Source organism: Astyanax mexicanus, chromosome 7 (genome assembly GCF_023375975.1).
Source record: "Astyanax mexicanus isolate ESR-SI-001 chromosome 7, AstMex3_surface, whole genome shotgun sequence".
NCBI lineage: Eukaryota > Metazoa > Chordata > Actinopteri > Characiformes > Acestrorhamphidae > Astyanax > Astyanax mexicanus.
In genome coordinates, this window is record NC_064414.1 from 4,635,328 (window position 1) to 4,648,594 (window position 13,267).

A 13,267-nucleotide genomic window follows, 5' to 3' on the forward strand; every position below is an offset into this window, starting at 1 on the left:
ACAGTCTGTTACATTTAATCTGTTATATTTAGTCTGTTGCATATAGTCTTTTAAACTTAGTCTGTTACATGTAGTCTTTTAAACTTAGTCTGTTACATGTAGTCTTTTAAACTTAGTCTGTTACATGTAGTCTTTTAAATGTAGTCTGTTACACGTAGTCTTTAAAACTTAGTCTGTTACATGTAGTCTATAAAACTTAGTCTGTTACATGTAATCTTTTAAACTTAGTGTTACATGTAGTCTTTTAAACTTAGTGTTACATGTAGTCTTTTAAATTTAATCTGTTACATGTAGTCTTTTAAATTTAATCTGTTACATGTAGTCTTTAAAACTTAGTCTGTTACATGTAGTCTATAAAACTTAGTCTGTTACATGTAATCTTTTAAACTTAGTGTTACATGTAGTCTTTTAAACTTAGTGTTACATGTAGTCTTTTAAATTTAATCTGTTACATGTAGTCTTTTAAATTTAATCTGTTACATGTAGTCTTTTAAATTTAGTCTGTTACATGTAGTCTTTTAAACTTAGTGTTACATGTAGTCTTATAAATTTAGTCTGTTACATGTAGTCTTTTAAACTTAGTGTTACATGTAGTCTTTTAAATTTAGTCTGTTACATGTAGTCTTTTAAACTTAGTGTTACATGTAGTCTTTTAAATTTAGTCTGTTACATGTAGTCTTTTAAACTTAGTGTTACATGTAGTCTTTTAAATTTAGTCTGTTACATGTAGTCTTTTAAATTTAGTCTGTTACATGTAGTCTTTTAAACTTAGTCTGTTACATGTAGTCTTTTAAACTTAGTCTGTTACATGTAGTCTTTTAAATTTAGTCTGTTACATGTAGTCTTTTAAACTTAGTGTTACATGTAGTCTTTTAAATTTAGTCTGTTACATGTAGTCTTTTAAACTTAGTGTCACATGTAGTCTTTTTAATTTAGTCTGTTACATGTAGTCTTTTAAACTTAGTGTTACATGTAGTCTTTTTAATTTAGTCTGTTACATGTAGTCTTTTAAATTTAATCTGTTACATGTAGTCTTTTAAATTTAATCTGTTACATGTAGTCTTTTAAATTTAGTCTGTTACATGTAGTCTTTTAAACTTAGTGTTACATGTAGTCTTTTAAATTTAGTCTGTTACATGTAGTCTTTTAAACTTAGTGTTACATGTAGTCTTTTAAATTTAGTCTGTTACATGTAGTCTTTTAAATTTAGTCTGTTACATGTAGTCTTTTAAACTTAGTGTTACATGTAGTCTTTTAAACTTAGTCTGTTACATGTAGTCTTTTAAATTTAGTCTGTTACATGTAGTCTTTTAAATTTAGTCTGTTACATGTAGTCTTTTAAACTTAGTCTGTTACATGTAGTCTTTTAAATTTAGTCTGTTACATGTAGTCTTTTAAACTTAGTCTGTTACATGTAGTCTTTTAAACTTAGTGTTACATGTAGTCTTATAAATTTAGTCTGTTACATGTAGTCTTTTAAACTTAGTGTTACATGTAGTCTTTTAAATTTAGTCTGTTACATGTAGTCTTTTAAACTTAGTGTTACATGTAGTCTTTTTAATTTAGTCTGTTACATGTAGTCTTTTTAATTTAGTCTGTTACATGTAGTCTTTTAAATTTAGTCTGTTACATGTAGTCTTTTAAACTTAGTGTTACATGTAGTCTTTTTAATTTAGTCTGTTACATGTAGTCTTTTAAATTTAGTCTGTTACATGTAGTCTTTTAAATTTAGTCTGTTACATGTAGTCTTTTAAACTTAGTCTGTTACATGTAGTCTTTTAAATTTAGTCTGTTACATGTAGTCTTTTAAACTTAGTCTGTTACATGTAGTCTTTTAAACTTAGTGTTACATGTAGTCTTATAAATTTAGTCTGTTACATGTAGTCTTTTAAACTTAGTGTTACATGTAGTCTTTTAAATTTAGTCTGTTACATGTAGTCTTTTAAACTTAGTGTTACATGTAGTCTTTTTAATTTAGTCTGTTACATGTAGTCTTTTTAATTTAGTCTGTCGCATTTGGTGTGTTAAACGTAGTTTGTTACATTTTGACTATTACATTTATGCTGTTATATTTAGTCTGTTATATTTATTATTGCATGTACTCAGTTACCTTTAATCAATTAATTTCCTTGATTATATTTACATTGGCACACTTACTCGTTTATATGTAGTCTCTTACATTTACTTGTAACATTATATCTGATGTCATTATTGTTACATTTATTCCAACATATGCATGTATTCAGTTACTGTCAGGTTGCAGGGAGAGGGAGAGGACGCGGAGGTGGACACAAATGCGAGTTAACAATTATTAAATAATAAAGGAACAAACAAACAAATAAACAACTGAAACAAACCTGAAAACGAGGAACATAGAGAATAAAGCAAACACAGGGATCAGCCTAACAGACGAAACAACATAAAAGAACGGACACTGGAACAGTAAACACAAGGACTATAAATACAGGTGGACAAGGACAGGAAACAGGAAACAGGAAACACCTGGGGCTAGGGGGCGGAGCTACAAAATGAACACAGGTGAAGGCAGTAGACACAAAGGAGCAGGGGTCACATGGGGAACACACACACAAGTTCACTTTTTGGCTACTCTATCCACCTCTACTTATTAGTGTGTCTGTAAGTGCATGTGTGTGTGCATGAGAGAGTGATGTTTGGGTATGTGTGTGTGTGTGTGTGCTGTGGTTTAGTGTGGTTAATGAAGAGAACAATAGAGCTCTTGTGGTCACTCTCGGTCCACTCCACTCTTCTGCCCAGTGTTCCTGCCTCTATCTCTCTCTCCGTCTCATTATCCCTCTCTTCCCCTCCGCGTATCTGCTCCGCTCGTCCTCCTCCGCCGCCGCTCTTCCTGCGTTCTCCGGGGGTGGGTTACCGCATGCCGGCGCTCGTGTGTCCTGATAAGCGCAGGGAGGCCATGCAGAGTTACCCTGCTAATGGACAGTCCGCTAAATCACTGCAGAGCACCGCTAACCGGAGCGCTATCAGCTCAATGCCCTGTATTATGCATCACGTTCCAGTCCAGCGGAAATATATACAGTGGAGACGGTACTCTGCCAGTCAAAAGATGGGGACAATCCCAAAGGCCATATATATGTACTGTAGATCAAACGTACAGAAGAGAGAAATACACTTCATATAATACACTTATAACTGCATATATTTTAAAGCATAGTAAGACTTGTGAGTAACATTGCACATGAAGGGTATAATCCACATTTATAACATACATTAGATAAATCGTTTAATACATATTCAATAGAAGATCAATAAAAGTCATTTGGAATACCATAGCAGCCACCTGGAATATCATAGCATTCATCTAGAATACCATAGCAGCCACCTGAAATATCATAGCATTCATCTAGAATACCATAGCAGCCACCTGGAATATCATAGCATTCATCTAGAATACCATAGCTACCTGAATATCATAGCATTCATCTAGAATACCATAGCAGCCACCTGGAATATCATAGCGTTCATCTAGAATAACATAGTAGCCACCTGGAATATCATAGCATTCATCTAGAATACCATAGCAGCCACCTAGAATATCATACCATTCATCTAGAATAACATAGTAGCCACCTGGAATATCATAGCATTCATCTAGAATACCATAGCTACCTGAATATCATAGCATTCATCTAGAATACCATAGCAGCCACCTAGAATATCATACCATTCATCTAGAATAACATAGTAGCCACCTGGAATATCATAGCATTCATCTAGAATACCATAGCTACCTGAATATCATAGCATTCATCTAGAATGACATAGCAGCCACCTGGAACATCATAGCATTCATCTAGAATGACATAGCAGCCACCTGGAACATCATAGCATTCATCTAGAATACCATAGTAGCTACCTGGAATACCATAGCATTCATCTAGAATACCATAGTAGCCACCTGGAACATCATAGCATTCATCTAGAATACCATAGCTACCTGGAATATCATAGCATTCATCTAGAATACCATAGTAGCCACCTTGAATATCAGTCATGTGGGATACAATAGCAGCTACCTAGGATACCATAGCAGCTACCTGGGATACCATAGCAGCCTCAAGGAATACCAATTAGCAATAACATAGCAAAGCAACACCGGGAATACCATAGCAGTCACCCGGTAGCATAGCAGTCACAACTCCAACTCCCATAATTCACTGTGGACTAACAACAACATAGCAAAGCAACACTTAGAATACCATAGCAGCTACCTGGGATACCACAGCAGCCACAAATGTTTCCAATTAGCAACAAAATAGCAAAGCAACAACCTCTTAAATGTATCTGGTGTGTGTGTGTGTGTGTTTAAAGTGTGTAGTATGTATGTACGTTTGTGTGTGTGTGTAAATGTGTGTGTATGACTGTGTCCAGATATGGATTGGCACTCTGTCCTGGGTAAATGCTGTAGTGCCCGATGCAGTCCTGCCATCCTCTGGGTGGACGGTGGTTTCCGGTTGAGAGTACGCTGTGTGTTATTGGCTGCCACGTCTCACTGGTGTGTGGATGAGTGCTGAGTATTAATGGTTGTATATAAGTTGGTTATGGATTAAATGACTTAAATGATAAAATGATTAAATGATTAAATGATTAAATGATAATCTGAGATTTCTTGAGGTAACTAATGACATATTGATTTGTGCCACCTTTCTTTCTTTCTTTCTTTCTTTCTTTCTTTTCTCTCATTTCCACACAGGTGTATTCCTCCGCCCCTCCTCATCTCCGGGCTCCTGATTGACAGGCAACGATTACTGGCCGAGATGAAGACATCAGTGTCTCCACTCTCTCACACTGACAGCATAATTGTCCTCGTGTCGAAGCCCTCCACGCCTCCAAATGAATCGCTCATGTTTTCCCGACTCCAACAGAGTCACTCTGTGAATCTCTGGATTCGCACGAGCAAAACGTTCAAAAACAAGTGAAAACACCAACTCACCACAGCTCAACTCCAACCACCTGCGCCTGGTTTACAGCCCTGACCCTGAGACTCATTTCACTTGCAAATTCGAGAACATTTAGGAAAATATTTCGGCAGGGGAGCAGCGGGGGTTTGGGGGGGAGGGGGGCGTTGTTGAGAAGAAGTAGGACACGTGTGTGAGGGTCAGTCAGATCCCAGCCAGAAGCCGGAGGTTTGATGGCTCATCATGCAGCTATGTGACACTGGCGAGAGAAAACAGTTGATTGGACGCTTTCCAGCCCGTGTGCTTTGGTGAAAAGTGAGGAAGCCTGTTGAAAACACATGGAGAAGTCTTGGTGGGGGGTTGGTGGGTAGGAGAACGGGAGTTTTGAGAAGTGTTCGGAGATTATCTGCTGTGTTTTGCGTGTTTATAAAACAAATTTGCCGTGTTTGCGTTGATTGGTTGGTTTCTTGCAATTGGGGACTGTTATGAAGGGTAGGGAAGAAAAAATAAAAAGTTCACTTATAACACAATCTCTCAAAGGTTTGTCTCACATTTGCCAAGAAACATCTTAATGATCCTCAGGAGTTTGAGTAAATATTCTTTGGACTGACAAGACACAAGTGGAACCTTTTGAAATGGGTGTCCCTTTACATCTGGCTTACAATTAACACAAAAAACATCATACTGAATGTAAAACATGGTGGTGGTAGTGTCATGGTCTGGGGTTGCTTTGCTGCTTAAGGCTCTGGACAACTTGCTGTAGTAGATGGAACCATGAATTTTGTTCTCAACCAGAAAGAAGAACCAGAAGAAGAATGTCCTGCTATTAGTTTATGACCTCAAGCTCAGGCGTACTTGGGTTCTGCAGCAGGATAATGACCCAAAGCTCACAAATAATTCCACCTCTGAATGTCTCAAGAAAAACAAAACGAAGGTTTTTAGAGTGGTCTAGTCAAGGTCTGTTTAAGATTATTTGGAATGATCTTAAACAGGGCGGTCGTTTTTTGATCAAAAATCCTCCAATGTGGCTCAACTATTTAAATACTCATTTGCCAGGTATCGCAAACGCTTGATTGCAGTTGTTGCAGCCAAGTATGTAACTTGTTTAAGTTAGTAGCTTTATGGGCCAAACCCTTTTACACACAGGGCAAGGTTGTTTTAGACAGATTTTTTCCCTTAATAAAAGAAAGCATCATTTCATCAATCATCAAAACTGCTTTTTTATTTACTCATGTTACCTTTGTTTGATTTTAAAATGTGTTCGTGTACAATTAAAGTTTATCCTCACTTAACTTAACTCTAGTTCTCATTAAAATTGGTAACTCTCCGGAAGAGACCCTTATCCAACGTCCAACACAACACCAATATTATGAATAACACTCCACCAGTAGAACCACTCCAACTAGGTCCCAATTAACTAGACAAAGATATATAACAAATAAACGTACATACATAACCCCCCAAACAACATAATGTAACCTATAAGACCTAGAGCCTATGAGTGGATTGTTTAACATCTCAGTGTTTCTTAATCTCAAGATATTTCATGTTTTGTCTGCTTAACGTAATTTAATTTATTAATATGCTGTCACACTTCCAAGTTCTCCCTCTGCTTCTATTGATCATTCACTACATTTCCCAGAATGCTCCACACAGTTGGTTCCAGTCAGAGACGGATTACAGACTAAGTTCTCATTGAAAGAACTGTGATTTTTGTCTGTTTTTATTTTTTAGTTTAGACCTTTTTGCTTAGACTCTCTAGAATGTCTTTCGCCTTTTTGACTTTTTGACCTTTCTCTCTCTCTCTCGCTCTCTCTCTCTCGCTCTCTCTCTCTCTCTTTCTTGTCATAGAGAATTTAGGCCTGCAACATAATGGAAGTAGAAAATACTCCTTTAGCCTGTATATGTTTAACATTGAGGATTTTTAGGATAACTATGTGGTAGGAGAACAATTTAACTGTGTGGTTGTTGTGTTGGTGGCTGTAGGAAGAAGGAGGAGGGTGAAGAGTCTGGACTGTAAATGTTGGGGAGTTGCTGTTGGTCATGCGTTGGATTTGAAAAAATAAAAAGTCTCAAAAAAAGACTTAGCGTCCGAGCTCAGATCGCTTACAAAGTTAGCGGTGAAGGTAGAGGAACAGGGAGAAGTGGGCTATTGTAGAGCCGTGTTGGCAGCTAGCTATAATTACCCAACCAAAGGGAGCAGGGAAATGGGGGAAGGCCTTATCAGCCTCTAAGAGCTCGTTTCGTTGCAGTAATCCTCCAGCACCGTGCCAGCGCTCCATTCTACCTACGCTAAAATCAGTGTTTACCACTGGGCCTGTGATTGACCTTGCGACCTGTGGAAATTACTGAGATGGGAGGGTTTGGGAGCAGCTTGTGTAAGGAATCTGTTGTTGTACTGTAATGTAGACTGAATTACTGCACTGTATTAGAAACCGTTACCTTGTAGCACAACTGTGTATAGAGCAGGCAAGCCATCATTGCTGTTTGATTTTTTTAATGACATTGCATCAGCAGAACACATGCACATTTTTTATCTACAACCACAAACCAGATAAATTCCAGACAACGGAGAGAATGCAATTAAAAAATCTCAGTGTTTCTTAATCTCAAGATATTTCATGTTTTGTCTGCTTAACTTCATTTCATTTATTAATATGCTGTCACACTTCCAAGTTCTTCCTCTGCCTCTGTTGATCATTCACTACATTTCCCAGAATGCTCCACACCGTGACATCACGAAAAAAGATGTAGCTAGTTCCAGTCAGAGACGGAGACGGAGACAGTTCTCATTGAAAGAACTGTGATTTTTTTGTACATTTTGTCTGTTTTTATTTTTTAGTTTAGATCTTTTTACTTAGACTCTGTCTTTCAACTTTTTGACTTTTTGACCGTTCTCTCTCTCTCTCTCTCTCTCTCTCTCTCTCTCTCTCTCTCTCTCTCTTTTTGTGATAGAGAATTTAGGGCTCCAACATAATGGAAGTAGAAAATATTCCTTTAGCCTGTATATTCCTTTAATTTTGGAAAGTATAATGATGTATTTTGCTAAAAATAAAAAAAAAAAACAAAGAAAACACCTATAAGTTTCAGTTTTTCTACAGTAAATGGGTTTTAAGTTAATGTAAACTGATTGAATGGTTGTTGAGCTGATGTTAGAATTAAAGCCAGAGCACTGAGTATAAAAGGTTTATAAATGGAGTATAAACGTTTTGTTTAAATATTGTTCTGTGTTGATAAAATGAGTCAGCCTGTTATATGATAATATATTTATTTTAGTAGAGGAGTAGTAAGGGAACCAAAGGTTTAGGAGCGGGTTTGATATTGTGGGGAACCGTACAGTGATTATTTTAAAACAATTTCTGTTTTTTTTTTTTTTTTTTTCTGTGGTATGTGTACTAGTATATTTTAGGAACTGTGAACTTAAAAAAAAAAAAAAAACTAAAAATATATATATATATTATGAACGTAAAATAATTTATTTAAATTAGTATAAACTGAACTTTGAACTAGTTCATTTCAAATGTAAACTGGCATAACACTGTATAACACTAGTATCAACAAGTGCGTGTTGATACTCTAAAATTAAACCATTTCTGAAGTTAAAGTGCAGGTATTTAACATTTCTCGCTCCACAGTGTCATAGGAATACATCATAGAAGGCATTACCCCGCACAGTGGACAGTGCAGTGGGTGATAATGAACGTGACCGACGGTGTCTGGCTAGAATGAACCCTGTGAACGGACCAGCCATAGAAAGCTCGAGCAATGAGACATGATCATAAAAATTCCTGTTCTGTTACCTGTGGCATTTCAATGTATAGTATAAGGTTAGAGTTAAGTGTTTCTAATAAAGTGTCCAGTGCTACCCAGCACATACTATACTGTAGATAGATTCTAATAGAGTCTAATAAAAAGGAAGAAAGAGAGAGGAGTGTAGAGGGAGAGATTGTGAGAAAAGGACGGCTAATTATTCATTTTTGTTTTTTAATGTCATTGTAATCCTCACTGGAAGCCATTTCTCTAGCAGGGTGAGCCATTGTTTATCTGAGATTAATTTGATTAAAGAGCTTTTAAATCCTGTCGTGTGTGAAGTGCCCATGGAGTTTGGCTTTGTTGCGCTGCAGAAAGCAAGCGGTGCATCTTTGCAGCCGGTCGTTTTCTGCTGCAGATTAGAGGATTGTAATTAATTGGTCATTTGGTTAATTGTTCTGCTCCTTAATGACAGGCTGCCCAGAAACGAGTGTCACTATTCCACGACCTCGTTTTTTCTTTTTTTTTTCCGTGGGAGAGACGCCACAGAGCCGCTTTTTTTTTTTTCATTTCTCTCTCTCTCCTTTTTATTTAATCTATTCTCTCAATCAAAGGATGTTAGCATCCAGCTCCATTCAGCCCAGTGCTTCAGCAGCGGCTGGATAAATCTGACTAAATGAATCCACATCTGTAAGATCAGTGTGAATGGCAGGCGGAGGAGGAGAATAATGCAGAGGAAATCATCACACCTGTTATTAGCAGCTGGGAGGAGGGATTAGACTGAAATTACACTAAGTACCTACCTCCACTTATATATATATATATATATATATCAAGCAGTGACATAACAGCATTCACAAGAGTATTGCTGGACTCACCTGGGTGGGCAGGAGGGGCAAATACCCCCCTTTATGCACCTGTAGTCGAAATGAGGTCACAAACTTGCCCCCTGGAGTGGCCAAAACAAGCCATAAAATGGACTTTTAGTGTAGTAAAACACGATAAAAAGTGCTTACCTTTGATAAATAGCAAACCTTCCATCTCCCACAGCGTTCCGAGATCCAGAAAGCTTAACAGTTTGTCCAAACATCCTTCAGACTGGGTGACACGGGGCATAATTTTTTAGTTTAAAGTAGCTCCACATCTCCTTGCTCGAATCTGGAGAGCCCTGACATTTAAAACGAGGCAATAATAACTTAAAAACTGCACAAGAAATACTTTTTATCATATTTTACTACACCAAAATCCACTTTACACCAAAGTTCTTTATTAGGTTATAATTGCTTTTTAAAAATCATTCATAAACAGTTACTGTTTGTGTAAAGCCGTGCCCTGATTTAACACTTTGTGGTGATTTTGGTATGTAAATTGGCATTGTTATCAATTGCAATTTAGTGTATTAAATTTGATTTATTAAATTCAATACATGCTGTACAACTTTTATTGGTATCTTTTAACTGCTGACAACATTTATGCAGATGCAGTTTATGGTGATTTCATTTTCCAGCAGGACTTGGCACACTGTCCACACTGTAGCCAAAAGTACCAATTGGTCTTAATATATAATATTCTAATTTTCTAAGACACTGATTTTTGGGTTTTCATTGGCTGTAAACCAAAATCATCAACGATAAAAGAAATAAACACTTAAAATAGATCACTCTGTGTGTTTAATACATCTATATAATATATGAGTTTCACATTTTAAACTAAATTACTGAATTAAAAGTTTTGAGATGCACTTTTTTCATAAGTCTTTACACTTTTAATTGCTTGTATTTTCAGTAAGTGTAAACTGCAGACGTTTTGGCTGTCATGTTTGTATTCTACGTGTGAAATGTGAGTATTTGTGCTGCTCAGAGGGTGTAAACAGCTGGTGGCTGTATCCGGACTCACCGCCGCAGTCTGAACACACTTGCGTAAGTGTGTTTAGGCACAGGCCAAGTGTTCAGGGTTTCCAGACAGTTGTGTTAAAGAGCTGATGTAGCTGGCTCTGCTCTCCGCCAGGCCTCAGGCTTCTGATCTGAGAGCTCTGATGGCTGATAGAGAGAGATGAGTCTCAAGCACCCTTCACTCTGTCTCTCTCTCTCTCTCTCTCTCTCTCTCTCTCTCTCTCTCTCTCTCTCTCTCGCTCTCTCTCTCTCACTCTGTTGGGATCTGGCTCAGTCCCATCTGTGCCCTGTCAATGTGTTCACTGTGAGCACTAGCGTGAGACGTCCAGCGGGCCAGACATCCCAAAACACACTGGCAAAGAAGCAACTCAACACTTTTTTTTTGCCCTGCCCTTCAAACAGCCTGAGTCTGCCACTGAGTGGTGAACTATACGATATAATGGTGAGTAATTGTGTTCAAGTGGTGACAAATCAATACCTTGCACACTGTTCTACTGTGCAGAATAAATAAACTTTTTTGGAAGAAGTTTGTCATTAAGAAATGCTGTGTACCATTGAAGTCAAAATGCTATCAGCAAAAGAACACCTTCCCAACTGTGAAACATGGGGGTGGATGCTTCATGCTTTAAGACTGTATTGCTGCCAGTCTTGTCTGAGCGCCATCAATGTGGTCACTGTGAGTATTTTCATTTTTGTAAGTATTCCTGTCTTTCTGAGACTTTCCCATTTTTGTTCTACATGGCTGAATATAAACGCTGAAACCACTGCTAACAAACAGCTTGAAAACACCCACTCTGTTATACATTATGAGGTGCTATCTTGTGAGTGAGGCTGAACACTGGTCAACATGTTCATGGCAAGGTTATTATAAGGATTTAAGTGAATTATGTTGAGTTCAAGTGAGAAATATACCCTATATTGGGAAACCAGCTCCTAATCAGCATGTTTTTCCAATACTTTTCTGTAAGCATTAAGCTTCTCCAGCACTAAGCATTAGCATCATTAGCCGCTAACCGCAGAGTTCTAGCGGAACGTAAATACCGGCCAATAGACTGCGCTAGACTGCGGAACTCTGAGTGTTGTAGTTAGCCAGGGCGCTATCAGATAGCGGTTCTTCCCACATAGCTTGTTTTAACACGGCAAACATTCAGACTACACTAAATAAAATGATGAGTAAAATTTACTTTAAAAAAGTTTCGCAACTTTCTGCATTCACTTATTTTAAGTAAATTTAATTTCATATAACTTTTCTTTTGGTAAACTTTACTTAATTTATTTTTGCTGAATCAATCCTTTCTTTTAGTACTTTACTTAATTTCTGCATAAAATATTACCTAATTACAATTACTTCATTTATACAATATCACTCAAATTATTTATGATACATAATATATTATAATTGCTGAAATCTGTCTCAACACATGGATGGCATTTAATACATTCTTTTGTTTTTAAATTAACTGAAGCTCACTTATTTACTTTACATTACATTACATTACATTACATTACATTACATTTGGCAGACGCTTTTGTCCAAAGCGACTTACAATAGTCAAGTACAATGTAAAATAAGTTTAAAGGAAAAACATCTTTGGATAGGGATAAAAGGAGGACAAAGGGGAATAATAGGATAGAGGAGTGAAGGAGAGGAAGAAGGAAATGAGGTTAGAAGTAGTTAGTGTGTTACATGTAACATTTAGGTCTTGAAACCGAGTTGAAGTTACTTTTCATAAATTTATACGAAATTAATTTTACTTAGTTGCGAAACTTTTTTTTAAAGTAAATTTTACTCGTCAATTATTTTTCAGTGTACAGTCAAATATACTCACCTCTGAACAGGGCAAAAGAGCTAGTGCTTTGGTTAGCGGCTAATGCTAATGCTGCTGCACCCAGCCTTAGTGCTGGAGAAACTTTAGTGAAAACTCACCCTTATAATGCTGTACTTCAGTATTTCAGTGGCTTTACTGCTCCTTAATACCTGATTGGTAGAATTCATACATAATAAGCACCAGATTCTAAGATGCACTGTTGATTTTGGGGGAAATTTAATGGGAATGGTCCTCAGTGCTTTACTCAATTGACTTTCACTCGTTTTTTTCAGATTGTTATTTATTCCTTCATTGGCCTTTTTAAAGGCTGCCAAACACACACACACACACACACACACACACACACACACACACTACACTGTGGATCAAGAGTCAAGTGCCAGTCTACATATTTATACATCTTAATTAGCAGCAGTGAGAGCAGCAGTGTGCCAGCTATCTAGTGCCCCTGGAGCCGGGCACTGGCACCGGCACCGGCACCACCGCCTCAGCTCCTGTTAGCCTGTCACTGTCTAATTACACTCTTCCTCCCAGGACACCATTTTTTAGTGTATTTACGCTACGTTTTTCCCGGCAAATGTGCCGCTAACAATCATACGCAGCGAAAACGCCGGCCGCAACAATGTAATGCACGCCATTCATTATGCATGGGCATCATCCATAATGCAGAAACGATTAACTGCAGTAAAATTACCACCCCGTTATCACGACTTAACGTGGGGGATATTAATTACATACAAATAAAAGCTGCGCCTGTTCGTAAGACCGTTTGTAAGCGCAAAGAAATGCACTGCTGCGGGTCTCAATAATTCATCGCTTATTGGCGGAATAGTTTGCGTGGCATTTATTGGTGATGCAACAA